Genomic DNA, 18,844 nt, shown 5'->3' with positions numbered 1-18,844 from the left:
CCTTCTTCTGAAACTGATAATATGAATGTTAAATCTTCTGTTACTATCCCACAAGTCCTTGGGGATCCATTCATTTTTTAAAATATCTCTTTTCCATCTGTTGTTCATATTGGTAATTTCTACTGCTCTACCTTCAAGTTCACAGACTCTTCTGGCTTGTTGATTTTGCTATTGAACTCATTATCTTAATTATGTTTTTATTTTCCATATTTATGATGCTTTCACATATTGGGAGTCTTGCTGGCTAGGGAAAGAGTGCCCCGCCCAGAGCTAACTAATTCCCGGAGGTAGTAAATGACTCTGTCTACTACATACAAACCTACCAATCCAGAGCTCTACCTCAACCACCAACTCTAACTAACTTTCACACACCAAGCCAATATTTCCCCTGCTCCGAATCACAGTGGGGTCAGGTACTGAACAACTAGAGATCACCACCATAGCTCAGAGCCTGCTGAAATTATTCAAACTATTCATTCCTAAACTTGCTCAAACTTGACTATCCTGCCTCACCCATTCTTTCTTTTGGTTTCCAAATAAAGGCTTGTGGCTGTGCTTTCCTCTCGCTCCTCCTGCCTCGGGACTGACCCTGGTTCTTCCTCATGTAGCTGTGCATGGTACAGCATGCCTCTTAATAAACCCTTCTTTCAATGGCACTGACCTGGCAATGTTATCATTTAGTCACTTTTAGAAATTAAATCATAGGAAAAAAAAAAAAGAAATTAAATCATAGGTTCAATTAAAACACCCATCTAGGGCAGCCTAGGTGGCTCAGTGGTTTAATGCTGCCTTCAGCCCAGGGTGTGATCCTGGGGTCTTGGGATCGAGTCCCACATCGTGCTCCCTGCATGGAGCCTACTTGTCCCTCTGCCTGTGTCTCTGCCTCTCTCTCTCTGTGTCTCTCACGAATAAAATCTTTTAAAAAAAATAAATAATAAAAAATGAAACACCCATCTAATGAATTTTTTTATTTCAGTTTTATATTTTTAAATTCTAAAATTTCCATTGGGTTTATCTTTATATCTTCTATAAATCTTTCCTAAGATTTTCTATTTATTTTTATTTCATTCAAGAGTATTTGTAATTGTTTATTTAAGGAACGCTTTTATAATAGCTTTTTAAAATCCTTGTTTGATAATTCCAACATCTTTGTCATCTTGGTGTTGGCATCTGTTGATTATATTTTCTTTCTTTCTTTCTTTCTTTCTTTCTTTCTTTCTTTCTCTCTTTTTTTTTATTATATTTTCTTACTGGAGTTGAAATTTGCCTAATACGGTGAGCAATTCTGTATTTATATATCCTGGACAGTTGACTATCATAAGACTCTGATTCCTATTTAAATATCCTAATTGAGGGGCACTTGGGTGGCTCAGGTGGTTAGGTGTCTGACTCTGAATTTTGGCTCGGGTCATGATCTCAGGGTTATAGGATATAGCTCCATGTTGGGCTCTGTACTGGGTGTGGAGCTTGCTTGGGATTCTCTCTCTCCCTTGCACTCTGCCCCCCCCCCCACTTGCTCTTTTTCTCTCTCTCTCTCTCTCTGAAAAAAGATATCCTAATTGAGCAATTCTAGCCCACTTTTGTGGCTGTGATTCAAATGTCAATTTGGTTTATAAAGCTTCTACAGTGTTATTCAGTGGGAGCTGCTGTGACAGAACAATGACCACCCCCGCTCCCCAGTGTCTACAACCTAATCCTTCAAACCTGTGAATATGTTACCTTCCATGGTAAGAGACTTTGCAAATGTGATTAAGTTAAGGATCTTGATATGGGAAGATTACCCTGGATTATCAAGGTGAGCCCAATGTAATCACAAGTGTCTTTATAAAAAGAAGGCAAAAGGATCAAAAAGAAGAGGGGAGATGTGATCACAGAAGTAGAGATTGGAGTTATGCTTTAAAGATAGAGAAAGGGGCCGTGAGCCAAGGCATGCAAGCAGCCTCTAAAAACTGGAAAAGGAGAGGAAATGGATTCTCCCCAAAGCCTCAGAAAGGCTTCCAGAAAGAAGGCAGCTCTATGGATACCTTGATTTTAGCCAGCAAGAGCCAATTTGGCCTTCTGATCTCCAGAACTGTAAGATAATAAATTGTGCTGTTTTAAGCCACTAATTTTTGGGAATTTTTTATAATAGCAACAGGAAACTAATACATGGTGGAAGTCAGAATTCTGACAACCAGCCCCACTCCTGCAGCACTGTAGGGATGAGGGAGTACATGGCTTTTTCATAGGGTTTGTCTTGAGAACAAGGAAATTACCAATAACTTAGTGGTTTAAAACAACAAAAATGTATTAGCTCAAGGTTTCCTTAGTGTTGGGAGCCGCGTGCTAGGAAGGGGTTAATGGATCGAGCAATGGCTCTCTGTTGACTCTTCCAACCGCGGCCCACCTGTCTCACCCTTGTTGTTGAAGGCTTGTGGCTCAAGGACGCATACTATAGCTATCTATTCAAGGGCGCATACTGTTGCTATCTACTGTGAAAGGACATGTCTGGAGAACTAAGCTTAAAATATCCTGCTTGTTAAACAACCCTGCTTTATAAAAGAGTGAATAATACAAATAAAGTTGGCATTGTGGCTGAATCCAGCCATATGTCCCTCCTGCTCCCACTCTGTTTATGTCTCTTTTCTTTTCCTCATTCCCTTACCCTCATCCCTGGACGGTTGTCACCCCCAGCGCACGCGACACCTTAGTTAAGAGTCCCATAGCTCAATGTCTCATAAGGCTAAAATCAAGATATAGGCCCACTCCATCCCCTCCTGGAGGTTCAACTAGGGAAGGCTCCACGTCTACCTCTTTCACATCGCTGGCAGAATTTATTTCCTCCCGGTCATTAGACTGAGGTCACTGAGTCTTACTACCTGTCAGCAGGGGTCTACACTCAGCTCCCAAACTCTCAGATCTTTGCCATGTAGACTCCTCCATCTTAGCGACAGAAGACCACCCTCAATGTCAAATGCTTCTCACACTTCAGTCTCTCTGAATTCTCCCCCTTCCACTACCAGGCAAAGAAAACTCTTGACTTCTAAAGGGCTCATGTGATTACACCAGGAGCACCTGGATAATCTCCATATCTGATTTTCCATCATGCCGTATAACATAGCCTAACCACAGACATCATGTCCTTCAAATTCACAGTTCTAGGTCAGGGCATGTACTCAATGGTAGGAACCTTGGGGGGAGGTGGGAGGGGCGGGAGGTACAACTTAAAATTCTGCCTACCACATATAGTTAAGAAGTTTCTGTTCCACTGGGCTTCCCCTGTCCCAGTCCTTTGGCTAGAGAAATAAGGTTTTCTTATTTTGTTGTTGTTTTGTTTATTTGTTTTTTGGTTTTTTGTCTCTGCCCACTGTTGTTTCCAGGTTACAGATATTTTTAGCATATAGACCTGGATATATAGAGGGCAAGAAAAAAAAAAAACAGGAAGTTCACTACCAGGTCATTCCTCAAGTCTCAAGATGTCTAGCTAATTCACTTTTCCCCCACTTTTCAGATCTTCTGGTAAATGACTTGTATATTTTGTTCGGGTTTTTTTTTGGGTATTGTTGTTATCAACAGGAGGTGTAAAATGGGATACACTTACTCCATCTTGTCTGGAACAGAACTTTAGTTACATGGGACATTAGAAAGATGAAAGGTAATGCAGTGAAGAGGAAAGACCACTGAACTATATAAGTTAGACCTGGGTTCTGGTCTAGACTCTAGTACTGACTAGGCAATGATTTTCATGTTGTATATGCATGAGCCCTAGGAGGATATAAGAAGTGAGTATTAAAACTTCTATTTGCAATTAGTTTAGCTCATCTTTTAAAAATTTTTTTTGGGGGGCACTCAGTTAAGCATCCAATTCTTGGTTTTGGCTCCAGTTATGATCTCAAGGTCTTGAGATTAGGCCCCACATCAGGCTCCATGTTCAGTGTGGTGTCTCCTTAAGATTCTCTCCTTCTACCCCTCCCCTCACTCAAGTGCACTCTCTCTGTCTGTCTTAAATAAATAAGATCTTCTAAATTTTTTTCTTTTTTGGGATATGTTTTATAATATGCACATGTCAGTTCATATATAAGCACCCGGATATATAAATATACATATATTGGTGATATATGCTCAAAAATGTTTTATACAATTGGTGACAACACCAGATATCTAAAATTAGACTGCCCCAGATTTTCTGGGACATCTAATTGCCTAAATACGTCATATTTGATTTAGGACAGCTCTCTTCAAAGTGGAACAGACTGTAATTCATCAATTAAGATTCTTTTATATATCTTTAGTTAAAAGCATAATTCTTAGCTCAAATAATGCTTCCTACATTCCTTAGAACTTTCATATGGAGAAGTGATTAAATGAGGGCGAATCATTCTTAGAAAAGTAACCCTTTAGCAGTAAAATCCAATAAATAAATTCTGTGTTTATACTTTGAACCTAAAAAAATTAAGTGAACTGAATGAAAAACAGTGAGTGCTTTCTAAAATTCATTTAAGATTATACTTAGTCAATTTGCTAAGCATAAAATTCCATTAATTTAACTTCCATCTTTAGCTCTAACACACAGAGGCACATTTACATAGACACTCTGAAACTGTGACACCCAGTTCTCTCCAAGTGGACTTTCCTTTGCTTTTTTCATTGTCAGTGACATTGCAAGAAAATGGGTACCCACTGCTGCAGTGTCTCTGATCTTCACATGGCTGCATGTGACAGAAGCCACTCATTGATCTCTTATCTCCTCATCTTTTTTTTTTTTTTTTTGTAATGGATACCCCTTAGCTGGCTTATGATTGCCTTGTTAGAAGCTATCCTTCTCAACATTCTTTGTAGCTCACTGTAGCCATATGACTAATGTCTGAGAGAATGTGACTAGAAAGATGTGCACAATATTTGTATCACTTTCTTAAAAGGAAGCTCTTTGCCCATTGTATCTTCTTCCCACTTCCCATGGGCTGGAACACAGTGGTGATGACGGTCAGCAAGTCTCAACCTTGCTCATAAAGAAAACAAGGGAGAGATGAAATGAGACAGAAGAAGGCCGTATGATCTATAGGAGCAGAGCTGCCTTCCTACCAAAAACTGCCCAAAAGCTCCAGACTGCTCTGTGAGAGAGAAATAAACATTTATCTTGTTTGCTCCATTGTATATTGTGTTCTCTGTTACAGCAGCCTATCCTATAACCTAACTAATACACCTATTTAGTTTTTCAGCACATGTTAAGTTTTTACTATACTAAGCTATTGTCTTAGGTTCTAAAGATTTTTTTAAAAAATGAATCAGGCATACTTCCTATTTTGAATAATTCCAAACCTAAGAAAAGAAATTTTGAGTCCAAGGAAAAATGGGAAGACAATTGACCACCTATGTTTTCACATGCATTGGTTTATCAATCCTCACCCAAAAAATGAGTTGTAAGTGGTAAACTGTCTTTGTACATCCATGTAAACTGACAATCCAGTGGCACATCTGCCTTATAAATGGTGGACCCACTATGCATTTTTATCATCACCTTTGATGTAAGACCATTTTTTAATTGGTACTGATAGAGCCAGTAAAACTATATCTCCATGGCCACAATTGAGGTTCCTCATAAAATAGGCATATGTGGCTTGTATTCTGGAATCCCATCCATTCAATCTTCCAGCGACAGCTCCCAATTTTCATACTAAGTTTTAGTCTTTCCTTACTCTCCCTTCAGTCCATGTGCTTGAGCAGGCTATACCTCTGTTCTTACCTAAAAGTGAAACATACTCCTTAGGCTTAAGCCAGTCAGTGCATCATTTCCCTTAGCCACTGTGATTGACTCAGGGATGAAAACGAGACTCAAGTCAGTAAATTTGAGTTCTTGGGGAAGCCAACTTGCTCTTGCTTTTTCGTCATGAACCTAAGAGGATGGAAGGACTAGAGCACTACTGTATGGAACCTGATCATGAACCATGTGGAAGGAGAATTAATGGCGGGAGCACTAGTGAATTGTTTTGCTTGAATCCAGCTTTACTTCTTGAAGCCTTGGGACCTATACTTGGGCTTTCTAGTTAGACAAAACAATTAAGTTTCCTTTTAGGCCAGATTGGGTCAGTTTTCCTGCCACTAGTAACAAAAAGAATCCCACTTATTTTTTAGAGTTGCAACCTGTGCTGAAGGTGAGCTATTTCTGGAGAAAGCATACATCTTTCTATACTATTGTTCCTAATTGTATTACTTGCTAGAACATCCAAGATTTTTGATAAACAAAATTTATTATGTAAAATACAAATGCTTTGCCAGGGACAGTAATGCAGAGTCAAAGGCCACCACTTTCAGAGAGATTTTATAACATCTATTTTACTTGGTAGTTTTGGATTTGCCATGGTGTCTGGCTTGGGTAATTTTGGCATTGATGGTTTACCATATTTGTGTGTTTTAAAAATTTAATATTTGACCTAATTATATCTTCCTAAATCTAAATATAGTACACAATCAGAAAGAGTTCAGCCTGCAGGACAAAACAAGTAGAAAGTTAAATTTAGAGTTTTCCTGCACCACCAGGACAACTTCTTCATGAGGCTATTATCATTAAGAGCAAGAGAAGCAGCTGACTTTCCTAACACACAGGGACAGATGTGGAAAGTCAGACAAAATGAGAGACAGGGAAATATTTCCCAAATGAAACAATAGAACGAAATCACAGCAAGAGCCTAAGGCAAAATGGATATAAGTAACATGCCTGGTAGAAAATTTAAAGTAATGTTCATAAAGATACTCACTGGACTTGAGAAAAGAATGGAAGACAGCAGTGAAACCCTTAACACACTTAAGAGAACCAATAAGGGATTAAAAACACAATAAATGAAATTAAAAATACATTTGATGGAATAAATAGCAGCCTAGATGAAGCAGAAGAATGAATTAACAACCTGGAAGACAGAGTAATGGAAAGTAATCAAGCTGAACAAATGAGAGGAAAGAAAATTATGCAAATTGATCATAGTCTTAGGGAACTCAGTGACTCCATCAAGCATAATAACATTCCTGTTACACAGATCTCAGAAGAAGAAAGAGAAAAGGGGACAAAAAATTTATTTTAAGAGGTAGTAGCTGAAAATGTCCCTAATTTGGGGAAGGAAATAGATATTCAGACCGAGGAGGCACAGAAATCCCACCAAAAACAGCACAAAGAGGCCCACACCAAGATACAAAGTAATCAAAATGGAAAAAAGTAGTGATAAAGAAAAAAATTAAAAGAAGCAAGAGAAAAGATAGTTACGTATGAGGGAAACTCCATTAGGCTATCAGCAGATTATTTAGCAGAAACTTTGCAGGCCAGAAGAGAGTGGCATGATATATTAAAAGTACTGAAAGAAAAATCTGCAGCCAAGAGTACTCTACCTTGCAAGGCTATCTCCCAGAATGGGAGAGAGAAAGAGTTTCTCAAACAAAAACTAAAGGATTTCATGACCACTAAACCAGCCCTACAAGAAATATTAAAGGGGACCCTTTGAGTGGAAAGGAAAGACCAAATGTGAAAGTATGAAAAGAAAAAAAAAACACAAAAGCAGTAAAAATAAGTATTTCTATAAAAATCAGTCAAGAGATTCATAAAAGGATGTAAAATATGTGATACCACACATCTAAAACATGGTGGGGGAGAGGAGTAAAGAATGGGTTTAAACTTAAGCAACCATCAACTTAATATAGACTCTATCTGTAGAAGATGTTATATACAACCTACTGGTAACCACAAATTAAAAACCAGTCTGCAAAAAGTAAAAACCAAACTGCAAAAAGTAAAGAGAAAGGAATCCAAGTTTATCACTACCAAAAGCCAACTAACTGTGAGAGAAGAGAAAAAGCAAAAGAGAAAAACTATAGCCACAAAACAAATAACAAAATGGCAATAAGTATATACTTTCAGTAATTACTGTGAATGTAAATGGACTAAATGCTCCAATCAAAAGACATGCGGTGACAGGGGCACATGGGTGGCTCAGTCAGTTAAGCATCAGGTTCCTGATTTCACCTCAGGTCATGATCTCAGGGTTGTGGGAATGAGCCCCTCACTGGACCCTTCACTGAGTGTGGAGCCTACTTAAGATTCTTTCTCTTCTTTTCCCTCTGCCTCTCACCCCTGCTCATGCTCTCTCTCTCTCTCTCTCTCTCTCTCAAAAAAAAGAAAAGAAAAAGAAAATGACATAAGATGACAGAATGGATTAAAAAAAACAAGTCCCCCCCCCCCAAAAAAAACAAGTCCCATCTCTATACTGCCAACAGGAGACTCATTTCAGACCTAAAGTCACTTGCAGATTGAAAGTGAGGAGATAGAGAAACATTTATCACGTAAATGGATGTCAAAAGAAAGCCAGAGTAGCAATACTTAGTATATTGGACAAAATAGACTTTAAAACAAAGACTGTAACAAGAGGCAAAGAAGGATGCTCTATAAAGGGAACAATCCTACAAGAGGATATAACAATTGTGAATACTTATGCACCCAACATGGCAGCAGCCAAATACATAAAACAGCTAAAAACAACAGAAATGAAATAATCAATAGTAACACAATAATAGCAGGGAACTTTATTTTTTTTTCTGGGAACAGGGAACTTTAATACCCCATTCACATTAAGGACAGATCATCCAAACAGAAAATTATCGAGGAAACAGTGGCTTTGATAGTTTTAACTGGACCAGATAGTTTTAACAGACATATTCTGAATATTCCATCCTAAAACAGCGGAATGTACATTCCTTTCAAGTACACATGGAACACTCCAGAATACATTTGCTTCTTCCTTAGCAATTTTTTTTTTAATTTTTATCTATTTATGATAGTCACAGAGAGAGAGAGAGAGAGGGGTGCAGAGACACAGGCAGAGGGAGAAGCAGGCTCCATGCACCGCGAGCCCGACGTGGGATTCGATCCCGGGTCTCCAGGATCGCGCCCTGGGCCAAAGGCAGGCACCAAACCGCTGCACCACCCAGGGATCCCTTCCTTAGCAATTTGGATGACTTTTACTTCTTTATTTGTTGAACAAGTTTCAACAAATTTTTAAAAATCAAAGTCATACTATGCATCTTTTCTTACCACAATACTATGAAACTAGAAACCAACCACAAGAAAAAATCTGGAAAAACCACAAATAAATGGAGATTAAGTAGTATGTTACTAACAGTGAATGGGTCAACCAAGAAATCAAAGAAGAAATAAAAAATTATATGGAAACAAATGAAAATGAAAACACAATGGCCCCAAATCTTTGGGATGCAGCAAAAGTGATTTTAAGAGGGAAGTTTATCATAATACAGGCCTACCTCGGGCATCCTGGGTGGCTCAGGGGTTTGGCCCCTGCCTTTGGCCCAGGGCATGATCCTGGAATCCCGGTAGGAGCCTGCTTCTCCCTCTACCTGTGTCTCTGCCTCTCTCTCTGTCTCTCTCATGAGTGAATAAATAAAATCTTTAAAATTAAAAAAAAAATACAGGCCTGCCTCAAGAAGCAAAAAAAATCTCAAATAAACAACCTAACTTTACACCTAAAGGAGCTAGAAAAAGAACAATAAACAAAACCCAAAGACCAATAGAAGGAAGGAAATAATAAATATTAGAGCAGAAATAAATGATATAGAAACTAAAAAACAATAGAAAAAAATCAATGAAATTAGGAGCTGGTCCTTGGAAAAGATCAACAAAATTGATAAACCTCTAGCCAGACGAATTAAAAAAAAAAAAAAGAGAGAGAGAGAGGACCTAAATAAACAAAATCACAAATAAAACAGGAAAAATAACAACCAACAGCAAGGAATATAAATAATTATAACAGAATCTTATGAAAACGAATATGCCAACATATTGGACAACTTAGAAGAAGTGGATAAACTCCTAGAAACATATAAACTACCAAACCTAAAGCAGGAAGAGAAAGAGAATTTGAACAGACCAATTACCAGCAATGCAATTGAATCAGTAATTAAGAATAAAAACCCAAAAAACAAAAGTCAGGACCAGATAGGTTCATAGGTTAATTCTACGAGACATTGAAAGAAGAGTTAATACTTATTCTTCTCAAACTATCCCAAAAAATACAAGAGTCAGGAAAACTTCCAAATTCATTGTAGGAGGCCAGTATCATCCTGATACCAATACCAGATAAAGACACCACAAAAAAAGAGAAATATTTGCCAATATCATGGTTATAGAAGGAGAAATCATCAATATTAGCAAACTGAATCCAACAATACATTAAAAAAATCATATACCATAATCAAATGAGATGTATTCCCAGGATGCAACAGAGGTTCAATATTCCCAAAACAATCAATATAAGTCACATCAATAAGAGAAAGGATACAAAAAATATGATCATTTCAATAGATGCAGACAAAACATTTGACACAGTACAACATCCATTCATGATAAAAAAAACACTCAGCAAAGTAGGTTTACCTCAACATAATAAAGGCCTTAAATGAAAAACCCACAGCCAACATCATACTCAATGGTGAAAAACTGAGAGCTTTTCCCCTAAAGACAGGAACAAGACAAGGATATCCACTCTCACCACTTTTTATTCAACATGTTGCTGGAAGTCCTAGCCACAGCAATTAGACAACCTAAAGAAATAAAAGGCATCCAAATTGCTAAAGAAGAAGTAAAACTCACTACTTGCAGGTGACAGGATATGGTATAGAAAATCCTAAAGACCACACCAAAAAACTATTAAAACCAATAAATGAATTCAGTAAAGTTGCAGGATACAAGATCATTGTGCAGAAATCTGTTGCATTCCTATACACTAATAATAAAAGTAGCAGAAAGTGAAATTAAGAAAACAATTCCATTTACAATTACACCAAATACAATAAAATATCTAGGAATAAACTTAATCCAAAAGGTGAAAGAGGGGGATCCTTGGATGCCTCAATGGTTAAGCATCTGCCTTCGGCCCAGGTCGTGGTCCTGGAGTCCTGGGATCAAGTCTCATGTCAGGCTCCCTGCATGGAGTCTGCTTCTCTCTCTGCCTGTGTCTCTACCTCTCTCTGTGTGTCTCTCATGAATAAATAAATAAAAAATCTTAAAAAAAAAAAAAAGGTGAAAGACTTGTACTCTGAAAACTATAAAACACTGATGGAAAAAAAATCAAGACAATGGAAAGACATTCTATGCTCATGGGTTGGAAGAACAAATATTGTTGAAGTGCCTATACTACCTAAAGCAATCTACAGATTTAATGCAATCTCTATCAAATTACCAATAGCATCTTTCACAGAACTAGAACTAAACAATCGTCAAATTTGTGTGGAACCACAAAGGACCTCAATTAGCCAAAGAAACCTTGAAAAAAAAAACTGGATGTGTTACAATTCCAGATTTCAAGTTATATTATACAGAAGTAGTGATTAAACCAGTATGGTACTGGCATAAAAATAGACACATAGATCAACAGAATAGAACAGAAAACCCAGAAATAATTCCACAACTGTATGGTCAAGTAATCTTCAACAAAGGAGGAATGAATATACAACTGGAAAAAGACAGTCTTCGAATAAGTGGTGTTGGGAAAACTGAATAGCTACACGCAAAAAAAATGATACTGGACCACTTTCTTTCACCATAAACAAACATAAACCCAAAATGGATTAAATACTTAAAAGTGAGACCTGAAACTATAGAAATCCTTGAAGATAGCACAAGCAGTAATCTCTGACAGGACCGTAGCAACATTTTTCTAGATATATGTCTTGAGTCAAAGGAAATAAAAGGAAAAATAAACTATTGGGACTATATCAAAATAAGCCTCTGCACAGCAAAGAAAACAGCCAACAAAACTAAAAGATCTACTGAATGGGAGAAGATATTTGCAAATGACATATCCGAGAAAGGGGTTTCTATCTGAAATATATTAATAACTGACACAACTCAATACTCAAAAATAAATAATCCAATTTAAAAATGAGCAGAAGACATGAACAGACATTTTTCCAAAGAACACCTATAGATAGATGGCCAACAGACACATGAAAAGATGCTCAACATCACTCATCATCAGGGAAATGCAAATCAAAACTATAATAAGATATCACCTCATACCTGTCAGAATGACTAAAATCAAAAACTCAAACAGCAAGTGTTTAGAGAAAAAGGAACCCTCGTGCACTATTGGTGGGACTACAAACCATGGCAGCCACTATGGAAAACAGTTGGAAGTACCTTAAAAAGTTAAAAATAGAACTACTCTATTATCCAGTAATCACACTAGTGGTATTTATCCCCAAAGTACAAAAACATTATTAATTCAAAGGGACACACACACCCTAGCAGCATTATTTATAATAGCCAAATTATAGAAGCAGTCCAAATGTCCATCAACTGATGAATGGATAAAGAAGAGGTAGTGCATTATTATATATATATATATATAATGAAATATTATTTGGCCATATAAAAGAATACGATCTTGCCATTTGCAACAACAGAGATGGAGCTAGAGTATTATGTTAAATGAAATAAGTCAGTCAGAGAAGGACAAATATAATCTGACTTCACTTATATGCAGAATTTAAGAAGTGAAACAAATGAGGAAAGGGAAAAAAAGAGAAAGAAACGAGCAAACCAAGAAACAGACTCTTAGACTATAAAGAACAAATTGATGGTTACCAAAGGGGAGTTGGGTGGGGAATGTTGGAAACAGGAAATGAGGATTGAGTACATTTACAATGAAAAAAAAAAAAAAAAGATATAAGAAAACCCAAAAAAACTTCAGAAGAAGAAATAGAGCTATTATTTTCTTCTTTTTAGGATGATTAAAACTAATTTAATAGTACTGTTTTAAGCCCTTTTCCTCGGGAAATTATCAATGTATTTGTTTAGATATATTGTTATAAAAAATGGAGGATTAAACTCTGAATCACAATCTTCCTTTCTAACCTTATGAAATTAAGCTGGAGGAGCTGGCTATATTTTCACTGATTTTACTAAAGTTAATTATTCTGAAATAAATTATTACTATTTCATTCAAAGCTTTTTTCCACAGGCTTTGTGTAATGCACACATTTGTACATTATGCATCTGTGCTCCTGACTTTTGTTTCTCCCTCACACTATCTCCCAAAGATAAAGGAGATGGAATAATGTGTCAGAACTGTGTGTGAGGGGCAGGTGAGTGGCTGAATGTGTAGGTGTGAAAGGGGGGGGGGTTAGACTTAGACTGCTGGTGTGTGAGAGCAAAGGTTCAAAGAGCAAGAATGTGTGCTAGAATTCAGTGGTTGCTAAAAACTGTGCATAATGGCTTTATTTTTCTATCAGTTTTCCATTAAAACTCTGATTTTCAGGTTTCTGAATGTGTGTGTGCACTATCACAGATCCCAAATTAACATAAAGAAGATTTGTAATGGAATCCTTAAAATTTTAGAAAAGGACTATGTAGAACTTGATGTGATATGTCATTTGTCACACTTAAAATGCAACTTGACATTTTTCAACTCTGTATTATCATTCTCCAATATGTTTTTTTTAAATTTTTATTTATTATTTATGATAGTCACAGAGAGACAGAGAGAGAGGCAGAGACATAGGCAGAGGGAGAAACAGGCTCCATGCACCGGGAGCCTGACGTGGGATTCGATCCCCGGTCTCCAGGATCGCGCCCTGGGCCAAAGGCAAGCGCCAAACCACTGCGCCACCCAGGGATCCCCTCCAATATGTTTTTATTCAGATTATTTATGTCTCTTTTTTCCCCCATGTATTGGAACTAGAAAATGTCCTTAAGACTATCACACACACACACACACACACCACCATATCCCGATTGTTGTAGTGCTTTTTTTTTTACCTGAATTTTAATGCTATAATTTTTGGAAAGGATAATTTTATAAATTTTATAAACATAATTTTATAAACATAATTAAATCATATTTTTCAGTGTGGTACCTTTTCACAAAATGCAGCACATCAAAGGAACCTGTATAAGAATCAATATTCTTAGATTCTACTTCTAGCCCTGATGTTGACTTGGGCACATAATCCTAAGCTAATAAAATCTTGTGACTCAATACTCAGATTTCTCATCTGAACTGAAGTAGTTAATTAAATAATCTCCAAAGTCCTTTCAAGGTCCATGACTCTCTAAAAGAGACATGATTTATAAATCACAAATACTCCCTTTGTGGTTAATAGGAAAGAATCTGAAGTACTTTTGAAGCCTTATCTAATTATTTTATCTTAATCCTGGATAATAGATTTATACATTTAATTGGGAATAAAAATGCTTGAAGTTTGAACATTGTCCTTCTTATCTCGATTTGAGATAGCCTTAGAGTACAAAGGATACTAAATAACTATGATGCAATAAGCTTTGCAAAGGAAAGGACTTCGTTTTGGTCACTGCTAAATCCCCAGTTCCCAGAATAATGCCTAACATATGGAGGGACTTAAAACTTGCTAAATGAATAACAAGGAAGTGTCAAGATGGAAGGATTTATAAAACCCAGTGAGAAAACAGAGAGAAGGCTTTGCAGGAAAGATGATAATTGAGCTAAACCTACAGGGATGAACTAGAGTTTGCTCAGCGGAGAAGGAAATAAAAACATTCCAGACAGCTAAGTGTGTTGTGGCAAAAACAGTGAGTTATCTTCAAGGTCCATTCTTCTTCCTTCCTTAGGAACTTCTGAGCCCATGACTGTTGGAATGAAGACCATATGAAAGCCTAATGTTTACCAGTTTTAACTTAATTTTTAAAAAGGGAATTAACAGTAGTTGCTGTCACAATTAAGTGAAAACAATTGTCCAGTACAACACAGTTTATGGGCAAATAATAGTCGCTTAAGTTCTAAACCAGTCAACGCTAACCCCCTCCTAAATTTCCTAAAACAGTGCCGGGAAGCCTTGACTTTGGGAGTCAAGAGAGTTGGTTACAGGCCTAGAAATATCAACAGGCACCAAGATCTTGGGCAAATCTCTGGGTCTTTCTCATCCTCAGTTTCCCCCTCATGAAATGACCATCTTCAGTGATAATTAGGTCCATTCCAGGAGTCCTTACCATCTTTACACTACAGCTTGAAGCATAATTTCAAGATGAAAAATTATAAAGCTGCCTTTAGTGAGTGGCTTCCTAAATATGCCTATGACGACATTTTAGTGGCTAAAAAGCAGTATCACTCTGATTGATGTTTTTCAATTCAATGAACTGGGTGATATAAGTTCTAAGATTTTACATTTCTCCATGAGACCTAAAAAAACCTTTTCATTTTGAAAGGGGGAAACTGAAACTTATAAACTATTTTATATTCCTTGAATTCCCAAGTAAATATTGCTCACTTCTGAGATGTTCTCTCAGTGATGCCTCTGAGTTCTAACATTGTGTGGGTAGTCCCAACTTTCGCTTGAGACTGGGACACCTTTCCTCACAGTCTCATGCTTCCGGAACCATTCTTGCTTTACCTAAACAGTCACCTGATGCTTAAATAACTTGCTATGCCTCTTAAATGTACCCTTAGTGTCAGGATGTACCTGGACAATATGACTCACCTATGGCTGGATCAGGTTATCACAGTTGAATTAACCTGGCAAACTCCATGAATCGAAGCCAATAGTTATGGAGTTCAAGGATGGATAGAGCCACTGGTAGTAAGGCAACCCCTCCCTACTTCTATCTTTCACTGCCTAGCACACATAAGAAAACATCCTACATAAAGTGCAAAAAAAAAAAATACTCTTAATTCATAGGACTACCATGCAAATTACCATTGGCTTTGGGAATTTTTAACTGTTTTAAAGAAACCTCTGGTCAGGTAGGAATAGAATAGAAATTGACGGCTTTCTAAAGTGGTGTCAGACGAAGGCAGGTTAAATGCAGAGAGCGGTATCTTAATGTACCTTTAGCTTATGCAAATCGAGCTATAAGAGAGTGGGCAAGGGGCAAAGAAAGAAAGGTTTACTTAGTGAGAGTAATTCTGTTTTCCATTCTACTCCATGTGTTTAAGCACTAGAATGATTATGATATTGAGAAATGATGTTCATGTCATTCTTACAATGAGACACTCATCTGTATGCTCGGAGATGGTTGCCAGAACTCTAACCATCAGGTCTGCATACTTTTCACCCAAGAGCAAGAGACATGACAAAGAGAAAGTATACTCACAAACTGATTACGCCCTTCCCCGCAAATAGGTGCTCTTCTAGATGTCTTTCCCAACTACTCTGTGGAGGAACAAATGAGCCCCAAACTTAGCAATTTATTTTTTTTAAATAAATTTATTTTTCATTGGTGTTCAATTTACCAACATATAGAATAACACCCAGTGCTCATCCCGTCAAGTGCCCCCCCCCAGGGCCCATTCACCACCACCCTCCACCCTCCTCCGCTTCCACCACCCCTAGTTCGTTTCCCAGAGTTAGGAGTCTTTATGTTCCGTCTCCCTTCCTGATATTTCCCACAGATTTCTTCTCCCTTCCCTTATATTCCCTTTCACTATTATTTATATTCCCCAAATGAATGAGAACATACAATGTTTGTCCTTCTCCGACTGACTTACTTCACTCAGCATAATACCCTCCAGTTCCATCCACGTTGAAGCAAATGGTGGGTATTTATCCTTTCTAATGGCTGAGTAATATTCCATTGTATACATAAACCACATCTTCTTTATCCATTCATCTTTCGATGGACACCGAGGCTCCTTTCACAGTTTGGCTATTGTGGACATTGTTGCTATAAACATCGGGGTGCAGGTGTCCCGGCGTTTCATTGCATCTGAATCTTTGGGGTAAAACCCAACAGTGCAATTGCTGGGTCATAGGGCAGGTTTAACTCTTTGAGGAACCTCCACACAGTTTTCCAGGGTGGCTGCACCAGTTCACATTCCCACCAACAGTGCAGGAGGGTTCCCCTTTCTCCACATCCTCTCCAACATTTGTTGTTTCCTGCCTTGTTAATGTTCCCCATTCTCACTGGTGTGAGGTGGGGTCTCATTGTGGTTTTGATTTGTATTTCCCTGATGGCAAGTGATACGGAGCGTTTTCTCATGTGCATGTTGGCCATGTCTATGTCTTCCTCTGTGAGATTTCTGTTCACGTCTTTTGCCCATTTCATGATTGGATTGTCTGTTTCTTTGATGTTGAGTTTAAGAAGTTCTTTATAGATCTTGGAAACTAGCCCTTTATCTGATACGTCATTTGCAAATATCTTCTCCCATTCTGTAGGTTGTCTTGTAGTTTTGTTGACTGTATCCTTTGCTGTGCAAAAGCTTCTTATCTTGATGAAGTCCCAATAGTTCATTTTTGCTTTTATTTCTTTTGCCTTCGTGCATGTATCTTGCAAGAAGTTACTGTGGCCGAGTTCAAAGAGGGTGTTGCCTGTGTTCTCTTCTATGATTTTGATGGACTCTTGTCTCACATTTAGATCTCTCATCCATTTTGAGTTTATCTTTGTGTATGGTGAAAGAGAGTGGTCCAGTTTCATTCTTCTGCATGTGGATGTCCAATTTTCCCAGCACCATTTATTGAAGAGACTGTCTTTCTTCCAGTGGATAGTCTTTCCTCCTTTATCGAATATTAGTTGACCATAAAGTTCAGGGTCCACTTCTGGGTTCTCTATTCTGTTCCATTGGTCTATGTGTCTGTTTTTGTGCCAGAACCACACTGTCTTGATGACCACAGCTTTGTAGTACAACCTGAAATCTGGCATTGTGATGCCCCCAGCTATGGTTTTCTTTTTTAAAATTCCCCTGGCTATTCGGGGTCTTTTCTGATTCCATACAAATCTTAAAATAATTTGTTCCAACTCTCTGAAGAAAGTCCATGGTATTTTGATAGGGATTGCATTAAACGTGTAAATTGCCCTGGGTAACATTGACATTTTCACAATATTAATTCTGCCAGTCCACGAGCATGGAATATTTTTCCATCTCTTTGTGTCTTCCTTAATTTCTTTTAGAAGTGTTCTATAGTTTTTAGGGTATAGATCCTTTACCTCTTTGGTTAGGTTTATTTCTAGGTATCTTATGCTTTTGGGTGCAATTGTAAATGGGATTGACTCCTTAATTTCTCTTTCTTCAGTCTCATTGTTAGTGTATAGAAATGCCACTGACTTCTGGGCATTGATTTTGTATCCTGCCACGCTACCAAATTGCTCTATGAGTTCTAGCAATCTTGGGGGAGAGGCTTTCTATGGGTTTTATATGTAGAGTGTCATGTCATCGGCGAAAAGGGAGAGTTTGACTTCTTCTTTGCCAATTTGAATGCCTTGAATGTCTTTTTGATGTCTGATTGCTGAGGTGAGGACTTCCGGTACTATGTTGAATAGCAGTGGTGAGAGTGGACATCCCTGTCTTGTTCCTGATCTTAGGGGAAAGGCTCCCAGTGTTTCCCCATTGAGAATGATATTTGCTGTGGGTTTTTCGTAGATGGCTTTTAAGATGTCGAGGAATGTTCCCTCTATCCCTCTATCCTCTGAAGAGTTTTGATCAGGAATGGATGCTGTATTTTGTCAAATGCTTTCTCTGCATCTAATCAGAGGATCATATGGTTCTTGGTTTTTCTCTTGCTGATATGATGAATCACATTGATTGTTTTATGAGTGTTGAACAAGCTTTGTGTCCCGGGGATAAATCCTACTTGGTCACAGTGAATAATTTTCTTAATGTACTGTTGGATCCTATTGGCTAGTATCTTGTTGAGAATTTTTGCATCCATGTTCATCAGGGATATTGGTCTGTAATTTTCCTTTTTGGTGGGGTCTTTGTCTGGTTTTGGAATTAAGGTGATGCTGGCCTCATAGAACGAATTTGGAAGTACTCCATCTCTTTCTATGTTTCCAAACAGCTCTAGTAGAATAGGTATGGTTTCTTCTTTAAACGTTTGATAGAATTTCCCTGGGAAGCCATCT

The sequence above is a fragment of the Vulpes lagopus genome, chromosome 22 (assembly GCF_018345385.1).
Source record: "Vulpes lagopus strain Blue_001 chromosome 22, ASM1834538v1, whole genome shotgun sequence".
NCBI lineage: Eukaryota > Metazoa > Chordata > Mammalia > Carnivora > Canidae > Vulpes > Vulpes lagopus.
This window is presented reverse-complemented; position numbering follows the sequence as displayed.